Genomic DNA, 25,376 nt, shown 5'->3' on the forward strand with positions numbered 1-25,376 from the left:
CAAATTCTGTTTAAGATGGCAATTCCAAACTTAATGTGTGTAACGATTGATAGAGCAGTTAATACAGAGTGACATCAAATAATGAGTGAATCCCTCTCGATACAGTTATTGTAATTTATCTTATATTGGATGAGGTCAAAGTGAAGGGTGGATACACCGAGGTGAAGGGTAGATACACCAAGGTGAAGAGTGGATGAGGCCGAAGTGAAGGGTGGATACACCGAGGTGAACTGACCAACAAATTGCCCAAATTGAACCAGGCTCCTGAGACCCAAATCTCATTTGACCAACTGAAAAACACTTAAAAAAATGCAGAATGTAAACGAAACCCAACGATGCCGGAGCGGAAGCTACTCCGGTTAGGGCATAGGACTGTGTGGTGGAGCAGTGTGCCCTCTAAAGCTTCACACTTGTCACACATGGAACTAGATCCTCATTAATTTGACCTTTAAGCCCAACTGGGCCTTGATGCAGTTTCTGGTGAATGTTCTTTGTTGCTGATGACAGTCATGCTTATAAGCCATTCCCTTCCTAATCCATGAACACTTAATGTTGTGTCCAGACTTTCCCTTGTCCCTGGTGGGGGTGAGGGTGGGGGACAAACCGGACATTTAAATGACTTGGTCCCTCGTCATAGTGAAACTCCTTTCCCTGGAACCTGGATTGGAACAATGACCAATATGGTCCACATTATCGCAGGGTGACACAGGGGTCACTTTTTGCTGCTGGAGCGCAGGGCCTGAAATAGTTTGTGCCTCTGAAGCGGACGCTAGATGTAGCAGGATCTGTTCTTGTTGTGATTACCTGGCTCCAGAGCAAGGCCGGCCATTCTCCCTGGACTTCTGGAAATGACCTCTGCCAAGGGGCTGTGATTAGCACAACCTCGGCCCACTCCGGCCCATTCCTGGGTCAACACCCAGGGCCATAAGAGGAATTCCACAATCATTAGCCAGACAGGACAATTATAACTAGGAGCAGTTTGTGTTGGATTATTCCCCCTCACTATAGGAGTCTAGACACATGGTATAACAAGTTACAGCAGTAACAGTGCTGTCTGGAATGTCTGTAATTGAATGGTATAACTAGGTACAGCAGTAACAGTGCTGTCTGTAATGTCTGTAATTTAATGGTATAACTAGGTACAGCAGTAACAGTGCTGTCTGGAATGTCTGTAATTGAATGGTATAACAAGTTACAGCAGTAACAGTGCTGTCTGTAATGTCTGTAATTGAATGGTATAACTAGGTACAGCAATAACAGTGCTGTCTGTAATGTCTGTAATTTAATGGTATAACTAGGTACAGCAGTAACAGTGCTGTCTGGAATGTCTGTAATTGAATGGTATAACAAGTTACAGCAGTAACAGTGCTGTCTGGAATGTCTGTAATTTAATGGTATAACTAGGTACAGCAGTAACAGTGCTGTCTGTAATGTCTGTAATTTAATGGTATAACTAGGTACAGCAGTAACAGTGCTGTCTGGAATGTCTGTAATTGAATGGTATAACTAGGTACAGCAGTAACAGTGCTGTCTGGAATGTCTGTAATTGAATGGTATAACAAGTTACAGCAGTAACAGTGCTGTCTGTAATGTCTGTAATTTAATGGTATAACTAGGTACAGCAGTAACAGTGCTGTCTGGAATGTCTGTAATTGAATGGTATAACTAGGTACAGCAGTAACAGTGCTGTCTGGAATGTCTGTAATTGAATGGTATAACTAGGTACAGCAGTGACAGTGCTGTCTGTGATGTCTGTAATTGAATGGTATAACTAAGTACAGCAGTAACATTGCTGTCTGTAATGTCTGTAACTGAATGGTTGCAAAGCATGATAAGGGGGTGTACGTTATGAATGGAGTGGGCCTACCATTTGAACTGTGCTGCTTGACCGACAATTGAACAGAGTGCTGTACGGCGGCTTGAGTCTCACCCCCCGCTTGTGGCAGTACCCCGACATGTTGGGTGTGCACTCAATTGAAAACTCTGAGCTTGGCCCTGCCAGAACAAGCACACTAGTTAATGGTTCGGAACTCTGGCTTATCTTGGCCATCAAACCCAACAAAAGCTATAATTATCTGCAAAATAAACTCTCCGTCTTGATTGTTAGACAAATAATGAATTAAATAGTTCCAGATAAACTGGATTTTGCTCACTGCTGCTGGGCCTCGTAGACCACTACAAAGACGATCACTGCCCCAGAAACATGTCACTAAGCCATGCAGATCTTCTTGCTTATGAACTATCATAAAAAATAACACCTTATATCCAGTATTATTTGAAACTTCGGGAAAATGAAATTGTTTTCCTTTTATATGACTCAGCATTGTTAGTCTCATCAGGTTGGCTTTATTTAGGCTCAGACATTATTGTTGGATGTTTTTTAGCAGTTTACCTCCCACTCCAACTCTTCTTGGCGCTCCTCCATGAGGGCCGAGAAAGCCTGGCACTCGCCTAGAGCTTTCAGCCAGGTTTGGGCAGCTGGGATCTGGGAGAGCTCCCTGCAGTTTTGCAGTGTGCGTGCACACAAAAAAAACACGGACACAACATATTTTTGGCTTCGTCTGGCACTTGATACAGACGGTCACACACAACATATCTGTTGTTTATTGTTTATGGCCAGACACTTCGCCATACTTCACACTAACTTCATCTGCCTGAAAAAGCCACAGTCAAGGGCTTTGAAGCTCTACATGCGTGTTCAGCTACGAATCCAGTCTTGCCTATCAATTATCTGGAGGTAGGAGGGCATGTAAGACCTAAGGCTTGGTCCTGGAGGTATTTCAGGTATTGGAGTGGTCAGAGCAGTAGCTTATCTCCAGTTGACAGGTGTCGTAGTGGAGATGCTCTTGCTGGTTGTCCTGGTGGCCCTGACTGGAAAGGTTGTGGTGAGTGCCTACTCCAACACTGGGCCCCGCCGCAACTCTGAAGCCCCCACCACTGACAGCTTCTCATTGGCTTGCCCAGGATTCTCAGCAGTTAAAGTCAGTAAAAAGAAATAATTTCCTAATGGGCCATGAAAGCAGTGATTCACCGCATATTATTGTTTGAACCCTGACAAATCTTTCCGTATTACCTCAGCAATGTTCTTAAGAAAACGGCATTCATTTCAGGCTGACTTGGGGATTATTTTCACGTAGTTGGCCTAATTCTCGCCTTGATTTATCTCGACTGAGTTTGTGAAAAGTTACACTTTCGGTTAATCATGAGTCCAGCTGGACACTTGTCACGGGTGATGGTGATAAAGCATGACGAGGGAAGAGTTGAAAAAGCCTGCCGATTCCAGAGGGGTCAGTGCCCCGCCATGAAAAACTCAGAGTAAACAGACTTGATGGGGCTGGGGAGGACTATGAGACTTGGACTGTGTTCTGGTAAATAATTGCATTCATTGTTCCTGCCACTGTTGGTTATGGTCACAAGCTGTTTGGTAGGCCCCTGCCTGTCTGGTGCTCCCCATGAGCCCAGTGTCAGCATCTCGCCCCCGAGGGTAACGACTTGTGCCAGGGTTGAGATGCCAGCTCCCTGACCCGGTGGCCGGAGTCTGAAGTCCCCGGGTGGGGGTGAGTGGTTCTCCAGGTCCGTTATGAAGCAGAGACAGGGCACATGCATGCTGGTCTGCCGTTAAGTGGAGGCAGTTCAAAGAGCACAGTCCTGCCTCTGCCGGCAGCACCTGCGGTGTCAAAGCACTAGATTGTCACGTACTGTATTATTATTGCTTCCCTTCATCTCAGCTGAACTGTCCGCCGAACACAATATTTCTAACTCGTTGTTTAAGAATTCACTTGAAAGGGCAATGCACACTGGGAGAAAATATGTTTCACTAGGCCTAAATCTGTAAGCGAGTTGTTTTCTCTGTGGTAAGTCGTTGTTTTTGGGGCAGCTTTGTCCGGATGTCAAACATTTTGTGATCGTTTGACTCAGTAGATAGATCAGAGCTTACAATACTCTTAAAACCGGCTGTCAACTTTGAAAGGGCACTGCTTTGATCCCAACCCATTAGGGCAGCGCTATTCAACCTCTCCTAAGGACCCTGTCCAATCCAAGTATTAGATAAGAATAACAAATAACACCCCACAATCAAATTGACTAGTAATCAACAAGCTCTTGACTACTGTATTCAGGTGAGCTAGTTCAGGGCTACAAAACATTGTTAGATGGCCTCCAGAGAGGTTTGAGAAACTCTACCTTAGTGGACCGTGGGGAAAGTTGAACCAAAAGGCTAGTTGAGCCAAAATCTGTCATTAGACCATTATGGATGCATTCATCCCGCTTATGCCACGCCAAAAATGACATTTGTGCAGTTTCATCATTTGCTTAGCAGAATTCCATTGCATAGTTAATAATTTTTTTACTTTGTTAACCATTAATCTGTTCACCAAAATGTTAACTATGATAACCGTTATTCAATGAAATCGTAGTAAAAAATTGAGCAGATTTCAGTGATAAATGTTAATGTTAATTAACATTTATGTTAAAAAAAGCTCTACAAACACCTAAAATCATTGAACAAAGTGTGAAAATATGAAATAGGCCTTTTTTGGTTATCGTCAAGACGAGGCAATGTAAAGAGACGTTGAAGTTACTCCGTTTTTGGGAGGTCTCGGCCCAACATGACAATGACTAGCCAAAGAATGAAGCAAATATTGTTTCAGACTCTGGAGGGTTTTAAAAGTATATTTATGAAGTATTGGGGTTAGCGGACTTGAGCTATCGGAGGTTAAATGTAACAGAGTTTTATTAGTCCGAAAATGACTTAAACGTTAAAACGTTAACCAACATGTTAACTAGGTGTCCAGCTCTGCAGATTACATATAGGTAACTGTTGTGAACACTCAGGTGTTGTGCTTGTAGTACGCTACATTTGCGGTTATCCCTTCGCTATAGTTTCCAAAAAACACCAACTTTAACACACAGAGAGAACTTTTTCTTATGGTTTTATTTTAACAAGCAAATTCATGCTTTCTTAACTTTCCATTAAATCCGATTGTTACAGACGTTCTATGAAGGATGCCACCAATTGTTCTGCAACATTTGTAATAGTCAGAATAACAGCAAAGTAACTGCATTTAAGCTGTTTGACAGATGATAAGAAATGTATTGTTCATGTACAACCTGTAGATGATTAGCAGACAAATCCCTATTTATCAAGCAGGGTTAGCGAGCAAATGTTGTGAGAAATGTTCCGTTTTGATGACTGCGCTAGCCAAAGTTCTCAACACTTAGTTCCCACAGGCACTGTTTTCAATAAGATTGTTAGCTACTGATCTCAATAGTTAGCTTCTTAACTTAACCGAAAGTAGCCGTAAATTAATACCACAGCCGCTATTTTTTGGCAAGAAGCAAGGCATAGATCAGGGGAATGAACATATCTATCTTGGTCTTGATGAAACTGTTGAGGTCCAAATGCAATTAATAAATACATTCTTCAACCACTCTTAAACGCTTTTCACCAAGATATCAGAAGGGAAAAAATTAAAAGTTATATAATCACCTACTTTGGTTCAAACATGTATGGTCACCATCACTTCCAAAATGTAATCTCAACGACAATCCATTGTGTTGCGTAACGTACACATAACACAGTCTTTTATGCCCGGACACATAGAAGTGGGTCAGTGGTCATAGCCAGCCATTATACAGCCTATTATAAGAAAGGTTTAACCTACAAAATACCCTTGTATGTTATGTACCAACCTATGGTCCATGGGTCTATTCAGAGAGTCCTATGACAGTCACATACACAGTTCCTAGCAGGTGGTATGGACAGGGTGTGTGGGACCCATCAGTAATGGGTTATCACATGTCCTACCTAGTGTCCTTCATACAGAGATCATTAGTACTCTTATACATTGTATCCAGGTTAATTAAATTACTTTTCATGCCCATAATCTCTCAACTCTGAGCAATTAGGCTTATGTGTTTTGCTCAAGGGCAGATGCAGAGATCACCTTGTTTGCTCAGAGATTCAAACCGGCTATGTTTCAGTTCTTGGCCCTACGCTGTAACAGATTATTATAAAAAAAAAACTGTGATGGTGGAACGGCATTTATGAACAGATTGCACAGATCACCTGTGTTTTATCTAAAGTGAATAATCCTCTTCAGAAAAGTTGACTGATGTGTACTGTATGATGTTGTATGTCTGGCCAGATTGGATACCGAATACAGTGATGGGTGGTAACGCTAGAGTTCACTTGAAAGGGCAATGCATACTGGGAGAAAATATGTTTAACTAGGCCTAAATCTGTAAGTTCTGTGATCTTTTATGAACTTCAGAATATTAAGGCAACTTATTATTTCTTTTAGATCTGTATGTAAGTTTACTGTGTGTGGATGGAAATGTCGTTATGTGAAAATTCTCTTTCTATATCTCTGTGCTTGATCGGACATTTGAGTCAACGTGAACACAACGTGAAGACGTCATTGCGGCAGCAAATGTTGAAGTATAAGGAAATGTGGCCTGTCACCAAAGAGCTCACTCTTTTGGCAGAGACTCCACAGGAACTAGTTCTCTGGTTCTTTGTTTGCCTTCTGTCTTCAGGACTCCTCTGAGGACAGAGAGCAGAGGGCCTCTTGGACAGATGCTTTAAAATGTATGTAACATGAGAGCGATCAAGAGAGAAAAAATATCAGAAAGTCTTCGTAAGAGATTCTCTCTTTCCCTTTCTCTCTCCCTGCTTTCCTCTCTTTTGCCTCTCCAATCTTTAATCTTATCCAGAAGCTTCTTTGCATTATTGCTCCGAGGTGCACTTTGCCAAACTAGCGTGGGAACTGACCCGGCCCATCCAGAGCCGAATCATTTGCAGTCTGTAATGATGGAACGTCAATGACATCATGCACGTTTCAACGCAGGCTCTGGTAACTGCGCCGTGAGCCTCTTGGAAATACCAGTGGCTAAGCGGAACACACACGCTGAGCTCAGCAATGGAAGTCAGATGCTCTCGGTTTTCGTTTTTCTCCTGTCGGCTGGTAGGTTTGTGAGAGACTGAGGGGCCCCCATAAGGGCCTCAACTGTAAATGTCAGAAAATGAATGCAGGCATTCGTAACAAAGTGGAATGTGATATTGTAGACCCCAGGCCGCAGCGTTTGATCTGCACCTCCTTTTGAAAGAGAGAAAGAAGCTTGGCCTATCCAGGATGTTACGGTGCTTTAACTCAGAGTCTGACATCATGGCCAATAGAGAATTTTAATGTGTCCATTGGCATTTTGATTCGCAGTTTAGTTGCCCTCCAGTATTGTCCCTCAGCAAATCCCAGGCAGCCACAGTCGACAACACTAACTTGACACTTACAAGTATTGCCGGAGGATGAACTGGATTTCGCTGGGCAAGTGTTAGGCCTAAGCGTAGTTGGGGACGTTGGACACAGTAGCTTCGACATCTGCACGTTAACGGCCGTCGAAAGGCGGACATTGTTTTCTGCCTTTTAAAGGCCTTTTGAAACTCCCTGTCTCTGTAATCACATCGTCACCACCCCTATACTTAGCACTCTTAGCATGTGTGAACTCCACTGTCAGTGTGTGCTCCCATGAGGACATGCCAGAATACTGGATGGAAATGAAATTAGGGAGGTCTTATAATATTTTTTGGACCCAAATCAATACCGGCTGTTTTTTGGGGAAAGTGCTTTGCCCTGCGGATGGAGATAATTCCAACCATACAGAGTGTTTAGCACTTGTTGTCTCCCTTTTTTCGGCTCATCTCATGGCCTTCCTCCCCCTGATGTTTCTGGTGGCAGATGGATTGTAAAGCATTCCAAATTACAGGTCTCTTGGAATCAAGATGAGAAAAACATGCACATTACTTTCACAGATTTAGCAACATGTGGGGACATCGTAGACCAAATAGTGTATTAAAAAGACTCAAATATTTGGCTTTTGAAATACAATATGTGTTTATTTTTTCCACTTGTGGTAGGCCTACTCCTGGAGATAGATACTGCTGTAGTAGTTAACCGAGTGGTTGGATACTATGCATTCTCTACGTATTCTAACTGTTCTGTGATATGTGCACATTCCGTTACCACTTTACAATGCCTTCTCATAAGACATTATTACGGGCTCATAAAGAATTGTAAAAAGCCATGAAGCAATATACCAGCACTCTTGAGGTAAATTGTATTTTTATGCTTTTGAAGAATATGCGGCTGGACTTTAGAGGTTTGGGGGCCTTTGTTTTCTAACATAGTCGAAAAGACAAATAAGGTAATCATGTAATTTAGCAAGCATGCTACGTCGTAGGAAATATAAACACATATCAGTGGCCAGGAAGTGTATGCTTTGTACGCTATTAGCGGTTTGACTGTGCCAAGTGCAATTTGCCATTTGTGTCCGCGAGGGATGAAGGCAGCACAGCAACTGCGGTCCAGACTGAAGCGGAGCTGAGCAGATCCCCATAGATATCCCTCTCCATGTAGCCCTCCCACCAAGGACAATGTGGCTCAGTAGAATTTTCTGCTGCACATTTCCAAAGGTCCCCTATATGAACTCCATTTGCTAGCAGGTGGCCTAATAATTAGAGCATCTGACCTCTAACCTATACTATGTTGTCCCTGACCAACATAGTTAACCCTAATTAGATCCCAGGTGCCCCGATATGGCAGTATTTCACACTCTTAGGTGTTGGGATGGAAGTGAAAGTAAAATTTCAATTGAATCTTGTGTTCAGCTGATGATTAGGTTAATTTAAAATGTAATCTAAAAACCTGGAACTCCTGTGCATTCGTGTAAGCTGATATGATACAGTACAGCCTAAATCACAGAGTTCACGGCATACGGTAACGCTACAATCATTTTGCTCTTGGGCATTACTGTTGAGACATATCCACTGTAGACCCTCATGTAAGTCTGGATAATTGGCCAACAAACAGTTACATCTCTGAGAACAGAAGACTGTGCTGGAGGTGGAGGATCCAGGTGGATGGCCTGTATGCTGAAGGTCAGCGGCCGAACATGACACCTCGTACAACATTGCCCTGCCTCCCCTGGAACCACCAGAGCACGATGCTGTACCAAACACTGATCTGGGCCCTTATCTACTGTTGGGCCCGACATTGTGGTTGAGACAAGATCAGGGTCTGTCTCTGAAATACGCTGGTTTACGTTGTGGGATGGAGAATAAAACACTGCATAGACTTTTTTTTGTTTGCACAGTTGTTTCCATGCCGTTTGAATTCACACCGGCTTGTTCCAGATGTATCACGCAGGATCGTGGAATGCGGGAAAATGTTGATATAGTCCTGACAGGTATGTCTTCAGACTTGCAATACTCAGTGGGGGGGGGGGGGGTCTGTCAAAAATGTGGCGCATGCTATGTCTCGAACTGTTGATATCTGCAAACAAATAACCTAGCGTCTCAAGTCTTGTTACGTAGCATAATGTCAATAAGACCTAAAGCACCTCCTTAACTTTACCAATTCAATTACAGTCGGATTACTATCAGTGCTTGTAAATGCAGATCCCATTCCTGGTCTGATGTGGGAGCTTTGTTAGCGCCCAGTGCCAGTGGGTCGCGTGGCTCGAAAAAGTACAACACTGTGGAATAAAGACCCTCTACCTGTAACAAGTTAATGCAGGTGTTGTGACACCGATGACAAACAAAGCCATCCGCTTTGCCCTTGGGGGCTGCAGTGATGCAGAGGTCTGCGTCCCAGTATTCCTCCCTGGGATCTAGGCCATTCCGAACACAGTGAAATGTCATGCTTGCCTGACTGCCCCAGGCCGTCCCAACACCCCACTCAGCCCTCGTGGTACAGCAGCACTTATCATACTGTGCGGCATAACGGCTGAGACAGGACAACATGATGTGGAGCTATTCGTCTCTGTTTTACATTGCATTGTGTAATGAAGTGTGAATATTTCTGAGGACTAATCGAAATAATGGGCGAGCAAGTGAACTTGAGAACAAGGGCCTCGAAGGTAGAGGGTGCATTAAGAAAGTTCTGAGTCCCGGGGTAGCCAGGCAGTTCTCGTTTCTGTTACTGCCTCTAATTCTGCCTTGGATAATAAAATAACACCAGGTCTGATTCCTACTGCCAATACTGGACTATTTTTTACAGAGTCACATTGGATTTCTACTGATTCAATTTCTCCTTAGTCAACTTGGATATCTACTGGGTCACCTGGTGCAGTGTGTGGAAATGGTCCACTCGTATGCTCAGTAGGCCTGTTACGCAACCATACGCGATCAAAGGCTACTGAGTACCTCTCCTGTGCTCTCATTCTCAGGGAAGGGTAACGCAGGGAGCCTGGATGTGTTTTTCTTCTTTTCCTCCCTGTCCGTCTGGACTTTGGCCTCTCTGAGGTGTGCCAGCCAGTCAGCTGAGAGACTGGAAATGGTGTGGCCCCGGAGGATGTTGCTCCTTAAAGGCCAGGGAGAGATGAGACGGGAGAGGAGGGGAGACGGGAGTGGAGGGGGGACGGGAGAGGAGGGGAGATGAAAGGAGGGTTATGTTAGTTTGGGCTTGTGCTTGTTTGTCGCCCTTTGATTCAGATGTTTGTGCACCGCCAATACAGCACGCATTACACGCAACCCCTACATGTTGGTCAGCATGACCATTTTGATTGACAGGTACATTTAGCGGTGGATGTTCATTATTGATCCTGTTGATCATTTTTCGAGCTGCGGCCATCGTGACTGCTTGGAAAACCCAGAAAACCCAGTGTAGAGTCTGTTGTTTCGATCCAGTTTAAGGTTGACAGCCTGCTGGCGTCACCTCGTCCTCTCTCAGGCAGCCCTTCCCACGTACACAGAATTGCCTGCGTGGATGTTGAGAGATTGCAAAAGTGGTGACAGAATGTTGAGTTATGGCCAGGGGGAGGGTAAATATAAATATGTACTAGGGTGATAGAGCATATGCAGTGTTTACAGGTTAACACTGGTGACATTGCTGTACTTTACACATGGTAACGACGCTGAGCCCTCATTGAACTCAGATGAATGATCAGCTGTTCAGAATGACTGTACCACTCAAAAATCAATGGGACAAATACAGGCAGGGTGGTCCGGTCCAGTGCCTCTGGGGTAACAACAGGGCTTTTTCAGAACGTTGTCGCATGTGCTATCTTAGCCTGTCCCTATCAGCTTTCCTCTCGGCTTCAGACCTTACTGTTTTTACTGGCCGAAGTTAAACAGATTAGCCGGATGGTTTGAGCATAGTGGAAAACTCTCCCTTAACCCCAGAACACAATGTACCGCAATGGTGTCTCTTAAATGATTGAAAGATCTATTTGCACTTATTGACCCAAGACCCTATCCAGATCAGCAGTGAGTGTGCAAACTGTAAAACACTGACGCGACATGTTCGCTTTTCAGAGGTTGGGACAGAGAATGAGAGAGAGAGTGAAAGAGAGAGCAAGGGAGAGATTCTCTCCAGACACTAAGTAGGCCTAGTCAGTTCGTTTTCTTGTTTTTCTTCCTGGAGACAATCTGATACGTTCCGCCCAAGGACAGGACTCAGCAGATGTGACAGATCTGTAGCTCCAGTCATTGTAGGTCCGTGCCAGTCTCACCAGGCCGACGGGCAAGCAGGCCACAGTGAATGACTGGCATTCGGAGCTCCCCTGGCACCGCCTCTTACCCTGCCACCCTGCTCTGCTAGTTTCAAACTTTTTTTCTGTGATTCAGTTTCCACCCACCCCCCCCCCGGCCTTATATTATTTCCCCCTGTTGCCCTGGTGCATGCAAATGGGGGCTGAGTTATGCACCCAGTTATCTCCCTGTTAGAAACGCCGTGCCCTTGTTGCTTCATATAGCTCGGCTCTAGTGCGCCAGCCATTGATAAGGCTAATGTTTCTGATAGCTAGCACGCTTTCAAGTCCCCCTGACAAAACAGCCGGCTCCCTTTCATGTTGTTTTCCCAAGCCAAGGACAGACACACATGCCTCCTCACACTGCAGGACCAGACTGGCTAATCAGTAATGGCTAACTTGCTGAGCCCAGCAGTCCTTCAGATGTGAATACGCTCTCCACAGCCCTTCACTTTCAGCTCCTTTCGTCTGCGTCTTCTTCTTTCCTCCGGGATGCCTTTCTTGTGGCGTTGGGGAACGACAGAGCATAGAGTGGCTGTGGGAGGGGCTGTGGGAGGGGCTGTGAGAGGGGCTGTGAGAGGGGCTGTGGGCATAGCGTTTGACTGAGGGGTATTTCTGACACGCTGTCCTCGTTTTTGTCACGTCGTCTCGGCCGCGGCCACCTGCCTTTCCCTCCTTCATCCCCCTCCCTATTTTTTGTCTTCTTCTTTTACTTTTGTCTTTCTTGTCTCCGCGGGGGCAGCCTTGGTCCTCTGCCAGTGAGGGACATCAGGGACGAGGGACACAGTTGTGCCATAGACACATGGCACTGTATTAAAACATTAGTACCACTTTATGACTTTATTTAGTACATGCCAGAGAAAACTGATTAGGTGTCAGTGATGGAACAAAAGGGGATTCGTCCTCAACCTCCCGAGAGGCTGTTTTATTTCAAGGCCAAATCTGCCCAGTCTACATCTGAGCATTGGATGTTTCACCCAGTTGGATTGCTTCACGGAGCTTTTTTTCTCTAAATTTATGTTAGATGGTTCCCCATCCTGAAAGTAATCTAGGGTCCAAGAGAAGCTGTAATCCACGGTTAAATGTGAACAGCCATGGCAGTCTCTAGCTACATTTGGAAGTAAATTAGTATGTGTGTGTGTGTGTGTGTGTGTTTACCTTTGAAGTCCCTTTTGAGAAATATCAAACCTTATAAACCTAATAAGTAAATTCCTGTCACTTTTTTTTGTGACTGACTGACTACCCCTTATTAAATAGGGTAGCTAGCAATTGCTCAATTCTTATGACTATTCCAATAAGTTAGTAGATACTGGTAAAGCTTATTACTGGCTAACACTGTGTTTAAACGGCCAGTGGCAAACACATTTGTGGTGGAGGTAAACTTATTAAGAAACTTTAGTCAGTTTAACTGTATCAGTGTCATTCACAAATGGCCAATTAACTATTAAAATGGCCAGTGGCAAAAGAAGATTTGTTCAGGATAGAGACAAGAGGCTATACTAACACCTGGCAAATGTACAGCTCTGTGGTGTATTGGTTAACGACACAGCCTTTCACCTGGGCAACCCGGGTTTGAATCTCGAGGTGGCAACATTTTCTATTGTGACCCAGCTGAACTAGGCTTGCCTGGTTTCTTGTTTAAACATGCTCCCATGCTTCCTTATATTAAACTATTATGTTTTAGCTAGAGTGGGCAAAAGTTAGATAGAGTTTTGTAAGGGCTCTTTAAAGAACTGTCTGCATCAAGGATTATAGTTTACCTTGGTCCTTACACTTTGTTCTGGATGGAGAACCGTCAACGGAAATCAAATAGAAAAAAGTTAAATAAACCAAGCAATGCTTCTCACAGATGTCATATCTAAATGTAATCGGAGTTTATTGTTTGGGGAAATTATTTGTGAGTTCACCAATAGAACATAAATGGTGAATGCATAGAAAAGATCGACAGAGATTCCAACAAATCGAATAGTATTGCAGTAATGGAAAAGATCAACCCAACATCATGGGAGTCCCATCTGAAATCAAGTGTGGTTCCTCCAGTCGGCTTGGCACAGGATGAGTAATAACTCAGATTCTACACAAGGCTCTGTATTTTTAACATCAACTAAACGCCACCCCTCTGGCTTCCTCATGCTCTCTGCAAATGGGTAACCAGACACATGACAGTGTGTTGTTGTTGTGTGTCTTTTTCCCAAGGCTGTAAGCTGTGTGGTCTGTGGTGACGGTAGTGTGTTGTTGTTTGCATTAGTAGTGTTACCGGTTGCACGTATCTCGTGTGTATGTGTGCCTGTGTGTGTGTGTGTGTGTGTGTCTGTGGGTGTGTGTGTCTGTGTGTGTGTGTCTGTGTGTGTGTGGGTGTGTCTGTGTGTGTGTGTGTGTGTGTTGCGTGCTGTGGAATTGGGGACGCACATTTGTCCGATGTTCAGAAAGAAGTGGTCTGTGTCAGGATGTGCGGTCCAGTTTGTTTGAGCGTGAGTGCGCGCGCTCCCTCGGCCAGTAGCAGGCCCTGTTTCCTCTCTTTGAAAACACTGAACCATGTTGAACCCGCTCCCACTGTTGAATGAGGGTCAGCGGAGAGTTCTGGACAGGGACTCTGTTTGCAAGTCAGCAGCCCTGGGCAAAGGGCGGCCAGGCTGCGCTGCCTTGTAATAAAGACGGAAACTGTTACGCTGTGAGTGTGAATATGTCGATTTATTAGTATCTGAAGAGTAAATCAAACAGTAAATCTTTATCCAAGACCAGCCACGTGGAGTCATTTTTCGTCCTAGATTTTCCTGGGGACGTTCGGAGTCGTACATGATAAAAAAAAACTATAATTCATAGTTTCTGCTTGAGTTCCCTCTTGACACTTTGGCTACCCTTCAGAATATCTGCTACAAGAGCACTGATTCTCAATGTTTTAAGATTCTCAATGAATTCTGGGTTATTATGCATGCTTCTTTGTCTTTTTCATATCTCTGAATAATGAATATAAATCCAGTTTCCCAATCTCTGTCACATTCAAAACCCTTGCTTCTAGACAACAGTCAACTTTAGAATGATTGATGGTTTGACTCTTTCCCAAACCAAATATCAAAAATATAGTGTTCTTTTCTCATTACATATAAAGAGACATGGATTCAAATAACACAGTAGACATGGTACAGATTGTTATTTTAATTGAAAGAATTGTTTCACCCTTGTATTTCATGGGCTTCTTGCATATTTTGTGTGTAAGTCGTAATGGATGGATGGGATCAATCTGTCCTTGTTATAATTCATTATTTTTTTTCCGTCTCTGCACCTCCACTTCTACAGATTCCACCACTTCTGTTATGTTATTTTCCTTGTCATTTTGGATATCCTTTTGTGTAAAATCCCAGCATCAACTGATATGCATATATATATATACATGCACATAAACACCCACCTGTCAGTGTGTGGGATATATTAGACAGCAAATTATGATGTGTTGATGTGTTAGAAACTGGAAAATGGGCAAGCATAAGGATCTGAGCAACTTTGACAAGGGCCATATTGTGATGGCTAGACGACTGGGTCAGAGCATCTCCAAAACTGCAGCACTTGTGGGGTGTTCCCGGTCTGCAGTGGTCAGTACCTATCAAAAGTGGTCCAAGGAAGGAAAAACGGTGAACCAGCGACAGGGTCATGGACGGCCAAAGGCTCATTGAAGCGAAGGCTGGCCCGTGTGCTCTGATTCCAACAGAAAAGCTACTGTAGCTCAAATTGCTGAATAAATTAATGCTGGTACTGATAGAAAGGTGTCAGAACACACAGTGCATCTCAGTTTGTTGCGTATGGGGCTGCATAGCCACAGACCAGTCAGGGTACCCATGCTGACCCCTGTCCACTGCTGAAAGCGCCTACAATGGGCATGTGAGCATCAGAACTGGACCACGGAGCACTTGAAGAAGGTGGCCTGGTCTGATGAATCACGTTTCCTTTTACATCACGTAGATGGCTGGGTGCGTGTGCGTCGCTAATCTGGAGAACACATGGCACCAGGATGCACTATGGGAAGGAGGCAAGCCGGCGGAGGCAATGTGATGCTTTGGGCAATGTTCTGCTGGAAAACCTTGGGTCCTGTCATTCATGTGGATGTTACTTTGACATGTACCACCTACCTTAGCATTGTTGCAGACCATGTGCACTCTTTCATGGCAACGGTATTCCCTGATGGCATTGGCCTCTTTCAGCAGGATAATGCACCCTGCCACAAAGCAAAAATGGTTCAGGAATGGTTTGAGGAACATAACAACGAGTTCAAGGTGTCCACTTGGCCCCCAAATACCCCAGATCTCAGTCCAGTCGAGCATCTGTGGGATGTGCTGGACAAACAAGTCCGATCCATGGAGGCCCCACCTCGCAACTTACAGGACTTAAAGGATCTGCTGCTAACATCTTGGTGCCAGATACCACAGCACACCTTCAGAGGTCTGGTGGTGTCAATGCCTCAATGGGTCAGGGCTGTTTTGGCGGTAAAAGGGGGATTTACACAATATTAGGAAGGTGGTCATAATGTTATGGCTGATCGGTGTATACTGTATGTATGTACACTTCCGTTCGAAAGTTTGGGATCTCATAGAAATGTCCTTGTTTTTGTCATTTAAAATAACATTAAAGTGATCAGAAATACGGTGTAGACAATGTTGGAAATTACTATTTTTGTTTGGAACGGCTGATTTTTTATGGAATATCTACATACTGTAGGTGTATAGAGGCCCATAATCCGCAACAATCACCATGTGTTCCAGTGGCGTGTTGTGTTTGCTAATCTAAGTTTAAACTTAACCCTAACCCTAATTGATCATTAGAAAACGTTTTTGCAATGATGTTAGCACAGATGAAATCTGTTGTGCTGATTAAAGATGCAATAAAGCTGGCCTTCTATAGACTAGCTGTGGGTTCAATTACAGCCTCATAATGGCCAGAAACAAAGAACTTTCTTCTGAAACTCATCAGTCTATTCTTGTTCTGAGAAATGAAGGCTATTCCACGCGAGAATTTTTAAGAAACTGAAGATCTCATACAACACTGTGTACTACCTCCTTCATAGAACATGGCAAACTAACCCTAACCAGAATAGAAACAGCTGTGGGAGGCCCCGGTGAGCAACTGAGCAAGAGGACAAATACATTAGAGTGTCAAGTTTGAGGTCTTCAACTGGCAGCTTCATGAAATGTTACCTGCAACAATGTCTCAACATCAACAGTGAAGAGGCGACTCTGAGTATGCAAGGCTGTAATTGCTGCAAATGGAGCATTCTTTGACAAAAGCAAAGTTTGAAGGATGCAATTATAATTTCAATTAAAAATCATTATTTCGAACCTTATCAATTACTATATTTTCTATTTTTTTTACTCAATTTCCTATTCAAACTCAGTTAATGTACAGTACTGTGCAAAAGTCGAAGGCACCTGAAAGTAAATTTTTATTTATGTTCATGTATTTATATATTTCTTTAATTAAAAAGCTTACTACCCAAATAAATGCCCTCAGTTAGACCTTCAGGTGGCTAAGACTTTTGCACAGTACTGTATGTTTTCATGGAAAACAGGGACATTTCTAATTGACCCCAAACCTTTGGACGGTTGTTTATACAGCTCTGGAAAAAATTAAGAGACCACTGCAAAATGATCAGTTTCTCTGGTTTTACTATTTATAGGTATGTGTTTGAGTAAAACGAACAGTTTTGTTTTATCGATAAACTACTGACAACATTACTCCTATATTCCAAATAAAAATATTGTCATTTAGAGTATTTATTTGTAGAAAATAACAACTGGTAAAAAAAAAAAATTGTTGTTGCATTGTTTTCAGACCTCAATGCAAAGAAAACAAATTCATATAAATTTTTCAACAACCGAATACTAATGTTTTAACTTAGGAAGAGTTCTGAAATCAATATTTGGTGGAATATCCCAGATTTTTTATCACAGCTTTCATGCGTCTCTCCACCAGTCTGTCACATTGCTTTTGGGTGAGTTTATGCCACTCCTGGCACAAAAATTAAAGTAGCTCGGCTTTGATTTGTTTTGTCAAGTAGCCCGCCATATTTGAAATTTTCAGGATGGAAGCAACCTGATTCTCACTGTATCCCTCTGCCTGTGAAGCCAGAATTGAACCCTTATCCTGACTCAAAGCTTTTTATTCAAATTGCCTTTGAGGTACTACTTGCACTGTTTTTGCCATCCAGCTGGTCCTATTGCAAGAGGAAAGTGATGACCACAGCAGTGTTTTATATACTTTTCCTCATTAAATTAGATTTGATTCAGGTAATCACCTAATCAGTACCTCATTAAGTAAAATAAGTTGTACCTTTGTTGGAATTTAACAGACACTGGAATGTAATGGAATGGCTGCTATACATGTAGAGATGGCCATTCTACTGTGTCTACTGGTTGATATGGTGATCTGGAGTGCAGATTATTGTTTTCAAAGGGATTTAAAATGTGCTAGTGTTCTTTCCTCCATCTACAGTGACCAGAATATATAGCAATGGCATGTTACTATACAATTTCCTGATTGTACAGGCAGACCAGGCAGATTTTTGTCTCTTGACCTGTCATTGGGTTACCATAGCAATCTCTTCCCATCTCCTCTCTACTGTTAACTGGTCCATAAGCGGACGCAGAAGCATTATGGGGGCAGGAAATGACCACAGCACAAGGAAATGCGTTATCACTTTTTTCCAGACCATCCTTCATACAGTATGTCAGGCCGTTTCATGACTAGGAGATAAGGTGCAGCAGCGGACATGTTCTCTAATCAGAGAGACAGACCAATGCTTGCTTCAGTGGTTAGGAAAGCCCCCCCCCCCCTTGTCTCTATTTGAATGCAGGCCACCGTCAAAGCATGACAGTGACCAAGTTTACTTGTGCAACAACATCCGCTTATAACTAGAATGATCAATCTAATTGACACAGATTAAGTTTGTTTTCCTTTACCAACAAGATTGTTCCTGTACAAGAAGTCTAAATATCTGTTTGAAAGATTTTCATAAAAGAAAAAGCTAGCAAAACTCTAAAACACATTTCTGATGGCCATAGTTTCTCTAGTATGTATGTATCTTTTCGTGATTTCTGTCCTAACTGTAGCCTACTACACACTGTCCTTAGCTGTAGCCTACTACACACTGTCCTTAGCTGTAGCCTACTACACACTGTCCTTAGCTGTAGCCTACTACACACTGTCCTTAGCTGTAGCCTACTAAACACTGTCCTTAGCTGTAGCCTACTACACACTGTCCTTAGCTGTAGGTGTTTATGTGAGGTTATGTAATTATAGGATGTTATCTGAGATTATAGGTGGTTCCATGCTGCCTGAATTTTTTGTATTCTGTCTGTTGTGTTTTGTATTTTTTGTTGATGCAAGTGTAATCCTGAGCTGTATATCAAAGGTCCATGTACATTTTATCCTGAAAATGTATTTAACGGAATTTGGAAGATTGTGCAAATGTAAACATCGTCAATGAGGCAAAACTTTATTCAACATTTTTAGAAGCTGACTGACTTTTATAAATTTTCTGCAAATGTTTGTCTACAATGTAGGTCTGATTGAACTTTTCTACATCCTGTAACAGGGAAAATGGATAGGCGGTGTGTGTCTACTGGAGTTTGGAAATGCTAATCAAATCATTTTGAGGATTTATTATCATAATCCAATTGCAGACTTTTGCTAAAAGTGGCTCCAAGGAGAATTGTTTTGGCTTCAAAACCCTCGCTGTGTCACAACACAAAGTTTTAATTCCTTTGATACACTCTATTGACTGGCTGATGAATGTCATCAACCGTGTTGTTATGGATATGGATTGTGCTTTGTTTCCTTGGATACCAAACCTCAAATAACTTAACAGTCTGATTCAAACCTCAAGGTGGCAGAAATGTTAGGCTATAATACAGTGTGTGTGGGTGTGTGTTTGTATCAGTGTGCAGTGCCAATGTCTGTCCATGCCTGCTTGTGTGTGTTTGCTGGAGCTTTTGACTCAGAGGGGGCTCTTCCGGGTCCCTGGTTTGGAGGTGGAGGGCTCAGTCTGCACCCCTGTTTCCCTGCAAGGACCCCACTACCAGGTAACCAGGACACAGATGGTAACTGTTACAGTTTTCCTTTGTTTTCGTTGAACGCTGCCAGTAGGTGGGTAGCCAGTGAACCGGAAGTCAAGAGCATAGGTCTTGGTCTGGGGCGGGACTGGGGGGCCAGGGCTCTGGGAAGGCTATTGAGGAGCTCATGAAGGACTGCTCACATTGGGAAAACACTGTAGCCTATCAGCTGTGAGGATCCGCTGCTCCACTGTATCCGATAACGCCAACGACGCTGTTGAGTTGGGTGTCAGCTTGGGTTGGGTTTATACTCGTTGTGTTTCCGGGGTGGTTTCGAATGCTTCACTCTTCGTAGTGAGGTAAGGGAGGCGGTTGCGAGGGAGAGAATCATGTTATTTGTACGATGGGTAGCTTCGGCAGGGAGTCTCAGCAGAACCAATGCACGCCAGCGTGTGGCCTGAGCGCGAGGATGGAGGGGAATATTCAAACTCACGGGATCAAGGACGAGCCTTGGACACTGACGACTTGTAAGCGAGTCTCCTCCTCCGCGTTTTTCCGCCCGGGTCGACAACGTTCTTGTTCGAAGCATTTCGTTCACACTGATAAGCGGTGGAGTGGCCATTCCAGAGCGCACAGCCGTGTTAAAGGGTGCCAGCGGAAATAACACCAACCCTGCCGATGATAAGATTAGGGCCCCATCTTTATCAGGTCTGGCTGGCCCGGAGGAACGCCGAGCCCTGACCAGGGAGCAAAGGGGGTGGAGCACAGTCACCTCCAGGCCCACCGCCGCCATCCACTCCTACAACACACCCCGTCCCACCTCTGATGGTAGACCTATTTTTAGAGGCGGAGAGCAGAAGTAGTATTAAAACGGGATACCGAAAGGTTTGTCTCAGAGAGTCAGAAAGGTATGGATGACATGTGACCAACTGGCGGACGGTCATGTTGATACAAGCCTGGTGATTCCCATTACTGTCAGGGGAGACTTATTTGACTCATGGATCCATTTATGGGATTGCGGTTGTCCTTGGGTCTGAAAGATCAGTCAGGCACCTTAGAGGTCTCAGGAAAATTGCCACGAGCAGCACTGCAGATGTTGTGCTGTGCAAAATAAAAATGTTCACACAGTACATTTGTTTACAGGTTTGCTTTGAGCCTTTTCACTGTGGTTGCCACCGAACCAGAACAGCAGAGAAGTTGAGACTCCTTTTATGTGTAAATTGACCCACTTTGCTGCTTAATCTACATCTGTCATTTCTGTATAAAACATACTGTGGGATGTTAGCCTTGTATATCTTCTGAAAGGTAACTTGTGTTGTTCCATACGTTGTTATTAATTCTTATATATCTTTTGTTCCTCTGAGCCACAATAATTGTAGTTAATTGATCTTCAAAGTTGTTTCTTGCAATAACAAGGAGGTGTCTCGTCATTTCAAGCTATAGATACTTGCCCAAATATTTAGTTGTACTTTATTAAACATGTTGACTTTGATCCTACACTGTCTGTTGCTAAGACAACCATTGTCATTCATATTTCCCCTTGATTTACATCAAGCGTATAAAACAACTACCAAAACGACCAAGTTTCCCTTCAAGCTGTTTTATATGAAGACAGTCATCTTGTGACTTTCCCTCCTACTGGGTTGTGTTATACTTTCTGAAGGTGATTTATAATTGTCACGGTCGTGGTGGTACGACACAGGTGCAGAGACAAAAGGGCGGTAGTAATCCATGGTTTAATGAAAAGAAACAAAACGATAGCAGCGACTGATGACGTTGGGCAGCAAACACAAAACCAAAATGAACCAACACCGGGTGTGGCCACACATTGAACCTAAGTAGGGTCCCCAATTGGAGGCAACGATCTACACCTGCCTCCAATTGGGGAGACCAAAATGGATAGAGGTGCCTAGAGGCACCACCTTCTGTCCGGTCCTGACTATGGCCCCAGCCCAGCGCAGAGATGGCTAGGTGCATAGCCAGGACGTGACAGTAAATTAGCCCGTAAAGTTTTATAAAATGGAATATATATTTTTATATACATATTTAAGTCAATTTAAATACTGTTAACCTTTGGAAAAAAACAGTTTTTGGATGTTACTATGGAAAGATCCGTAAGGTATGTGGAACATACAGCTGACTGACAATGACCTTTTAGCTCCACCATAAAAATGATGATCCAAACAGCTCTTTCTCTTACATGGCCACATAGTAAAAACACTAGAATGACATGACAGCAACCAGGACATGTAAGTATGCAGTGTAATGTAGAGAAAAGAGGGGCCTAAATGGAGCCTCCACAGACAGTCTCAATGTTAAAATAATGACGCAGTAGTTCCCCTAGAATGATTTAGAAAGCGCACCACCCTGGTCTGTTGTTCCCCATCTAAACACGTTTGCCTATTACTGTTAGTCTTTTCAATTCACCGCACCAGTGTCAGGAATCCTAGTGGTTAGATTTTATTTTTCATTTTAGACACATCACTAATTACACTTGGGCGATTGCAGAAGTATGGGCAGTAGACTATGTAGGCATGCAAACTCAACATGTTAATGACTTGGAGAATGAACAAACAGAAAGTGCACATAAATATTGGCATGTTGGAGAAATCAAGTTAATAATAACTTAAGTAATTTTAATAGGTAATAAAAAGGAATGTTCATTCCACCCACCTTATCCTAACATTTGTATTTCTTCACTCACAAATACTGTGTATTTATATATATATATATATATACACACCTACTCATTTAAGGGTATTTTTTATTTAAACTATTTTCCACATTGTATAATAATAGTGAAGACATCAAAACTATGAAATAACACACATGCTCAGGTTGCCATTGGTTTTGGATTATTCGTGACTCTGTTTATTCGTGACTCTGTGGTGAAGATATAGCTCAGAAATGGCACACTGGTATGTATGCTCATGCCTGCTCAAGAGCATGCATGAACACACACACACACACACACAGAGTATATGATGCTGGCTCTGGACAGTGTCGTTGAATAATAATGACAGGGAAGAAGAGAAAAATTCAAAAAGAGAAGTTTGCGTCATACGAGTGAAGCCCGTTGTGTGGTTGATTAATTCTAGCAGTAATGAAATTCGCAACCTGGTCACAACCCATTTGAGGTTAGTTTCAGTGATAGAACAGCCCCGTGTTTCTTGTTTGCTGTTCATCATGAATCGCGTCTACACGGTCAGACTCCCCGGGCTGAACCTGAATAAACCGACAGGACTGAGACGATGACTGTGAACGGCGCTGAATGCGTGCGTCGACGTCGGGGAGCTGCCGTGTCATTACAGCAGAGCAGCTGTTCTGAAGGGCGCAGCTGCTGCCGCCGGTGGCTGAATGGGTGTCCGGCAGCAGCCTCCCCCCCCCACCCCCGACACCTGTCTCCCGTAGAGGGCGCAAGCACGGCAGACACAGGGTGTAGCCAGTTTCACAGAGCCCTGGCCCGACTGCAGACGTGCCGCTGAATCGCCGGGGCTGCTTCGAGTGGCTCGGAGGAGCACAAGCTGCTGACTCAGAGAGGGGAGTCTGCGCTGCAGCTCGGCTGCAGGGGGCAAGGGTCAGGGGGCACGGATGTAGCTCTCGCCTCAGTGAGGAGTCCTTACCTTTTACTTCCTCCTCGTCTGAGCGAGCGTCGCTGACACATCCTGTTTGCTAGAACAAGGGAGGGGTGTGATGTAGCGTTACCACAGTAACCATCAGTGTTTTCCAGCTATTGACAGCGCTGCGTCCTGTTCTGTGACAGTCTCCAAAAAATGCATCGCCCTCAAGGATGCACTGCTGCGTGAGCACTGACCATGCATAGGTGTTGCAATGGATGATGAGCCGCTGTCTGACAGTACAGCAGCATTTATGCCCTGCGTCGCAATGAACTCAGGCAAACTGCTGCCACAGTAATCACTAGTTCAAACGTTCCCCGGTGATAACTACGCTTTTGCGACTAGGAGATGGCCTTCATTACTGTATCTTAATGATACAAACAAGCCCAAAACATGGAGGAGGTTTCATTAGTTATGTAATTCCACTATCCCTTTTAGTTACTGTAAATTGGCCTTCAGCTGGCCATGGCGGTGATCCTGAAGAATTGACCATCGTTCCAGTCATCTAAATTCTTAGCCAATCACATGGGAATTGGTCCTACTGTCATGTGCACTCATTATATGCCTGGCAACAGCTATTGTATACTGTGGTTTAGTCCGTTCTCTGTGAGAGACTACAGCATCGAGTTAAATTCTTTCAAGGATGTTCCACTCAGACTATTCACCGGACTTTTCAGGGTCAATGGAGAGATATCTGGCAAAATACCTCATTTAAAAACAGAGATGTGGCGTCTGAATTTTGCTTTAAACAGAAAGTGATTTTGAGAATGCTCATTCAAGCTCATTCATTAGTAACGACATTATGGCTCAAACATTAGAATAAGTGTTCTTAAAGTGGCTTAAACATTATGGGAAATGTCCTCAAAGTGGCTCAAATATTAAGGGATGTGCACTCAATAGTTCCAGCATTAAATTCCATTATTGTGGCAACTTCCCCATTTTGAAGTTGTACTTTCTACAGACAATGAATGAGTGGAATGTTGAAAGTCTAAATCTGATGGTCCATTCATCATTTTACAGAGCCACTTCTCTGTTTGGACCTCTACGGTTGTTTGTCAGGACTAGGTTAAGTCTATGCATGAAGTTGAGGTTATTTAGGTTAAGGTTAGGTTTAGGGAATACTGCGCCTGGATTAGGTATCAAGTTAGGGTTATGGGGGACAGAAAGATAAACGTGTGTGTGTGTGTGTGGGTGATTCTATGTCCAAGTGTTTGTCTGTGTATGTCTGTGTGTGTGTGTGGGTGTGTGGGTGATTGTATGTCAATGTGTTTGTGTGTGTGTGTGATTGTATTTCAACGTGTTTGTGTGTCTGCATTTGATTAAAAAAGACCCATTAATATTCTACAAATTCGAAAGATTCTAAAAAAAAGATTATGATCATTTGCATAGGCTTAACTCCAATTGTCCAAGTAATTGTCTAAACACCTGTATAAATTCAAGTAAACTATTTGCAAGAAATTGAACCATTGCCTCTTTTCCCTCAGCTTATAATTCTCAAGGAAGAGGACAAAAACAAGGCTCAAGGAAACAGCAACACAAACTTCAACAGTCATCCACAACAGTCGGAATGGACTTCACAATCCTATCTTTTTGGGATATTAACCCAGAGTGAATTTCACTCCTGGTGTTGACTTCCTGTGTTCGTTCGGACAGAGAACTCAGCCATGTTGTTTCATTGAGGCATATGAAGCGTCCTGTGATTTTCATGCTGCACCAATAGGAACAGGTGCCAGGTGCTTCTTGTCACAGGGCCCTCCTTTTTGTCCATTTGCATAGACAGATGTTTACAGGTCCCTTCTGGGTCTCGCTTTATCTATCTCAAAGTGTGTGTCCATGTATGTTTCTTTGTGTGTGTGTGATTACACAAATAAGAGCTGTGTGTGTGTGTGGGTGTGGGTGTGGGTGTGGGTGGGTGTGTGTGGGTGTGTGTGTGCATAGTGTGTGGAGTGCGTGCAGTGGGTGGGGTGATGTGTTGTGGCACCCTGTGGGGAGAGAAGCCAGTTTCAGGTTGGGGTTGAGCCGGGCGCATGGGGGAGGAGGTGGGGGCTGGTCAGGGTTATGAATGACCCACAGCTGCGTGGCCAAGTGGTCAGCACAGACAGCTGAAGGATGAGGGGGAATTATTAAAATAAACTGCTTGCAATGCTTCATTTATTCTGCAGGACTCCAGTCGTGTCTCACACATCTGGCATCGGAG

General features: G+C 43.7%; 1 long non-coding RNA gene across 1 annotated transcript in view; it reads left to right on the plus strand.

The window, feature by feature from the left end:
• Positions 1-25,064, plus strand: part of LOC105018225 — a 96,182-nt gene extending 71,118 nt beyond the window's left edge. The window contains exon 3 of the long non-coding RNA XR_828571.3: positions 24,664-25,064. This is a non-coding gene — a long non-coding RNA (uncharacterized LOC105018225). The remainder of the gene's footprint in view (positions 1-24,663) is intronic.
• The last annotated feature ends 312 nt before the right edge of the window (positions 25,065-25,376 follow it).

This window comes from Esox lucius, chromosome 19 (assembly GCF_011004845.1).
Source record: "Esox lucius isolate fEsoLuc1 chromosome 19, fEsoLuc1.pri, whole genome shotgun sequence".
Classification (NCBI taxonomy): domain Eukaryota; kingdom Metazoa; phylum Chordata; class Actinopteri; order Esociformes; family Esocidae; genus Esox; species Esox lucius.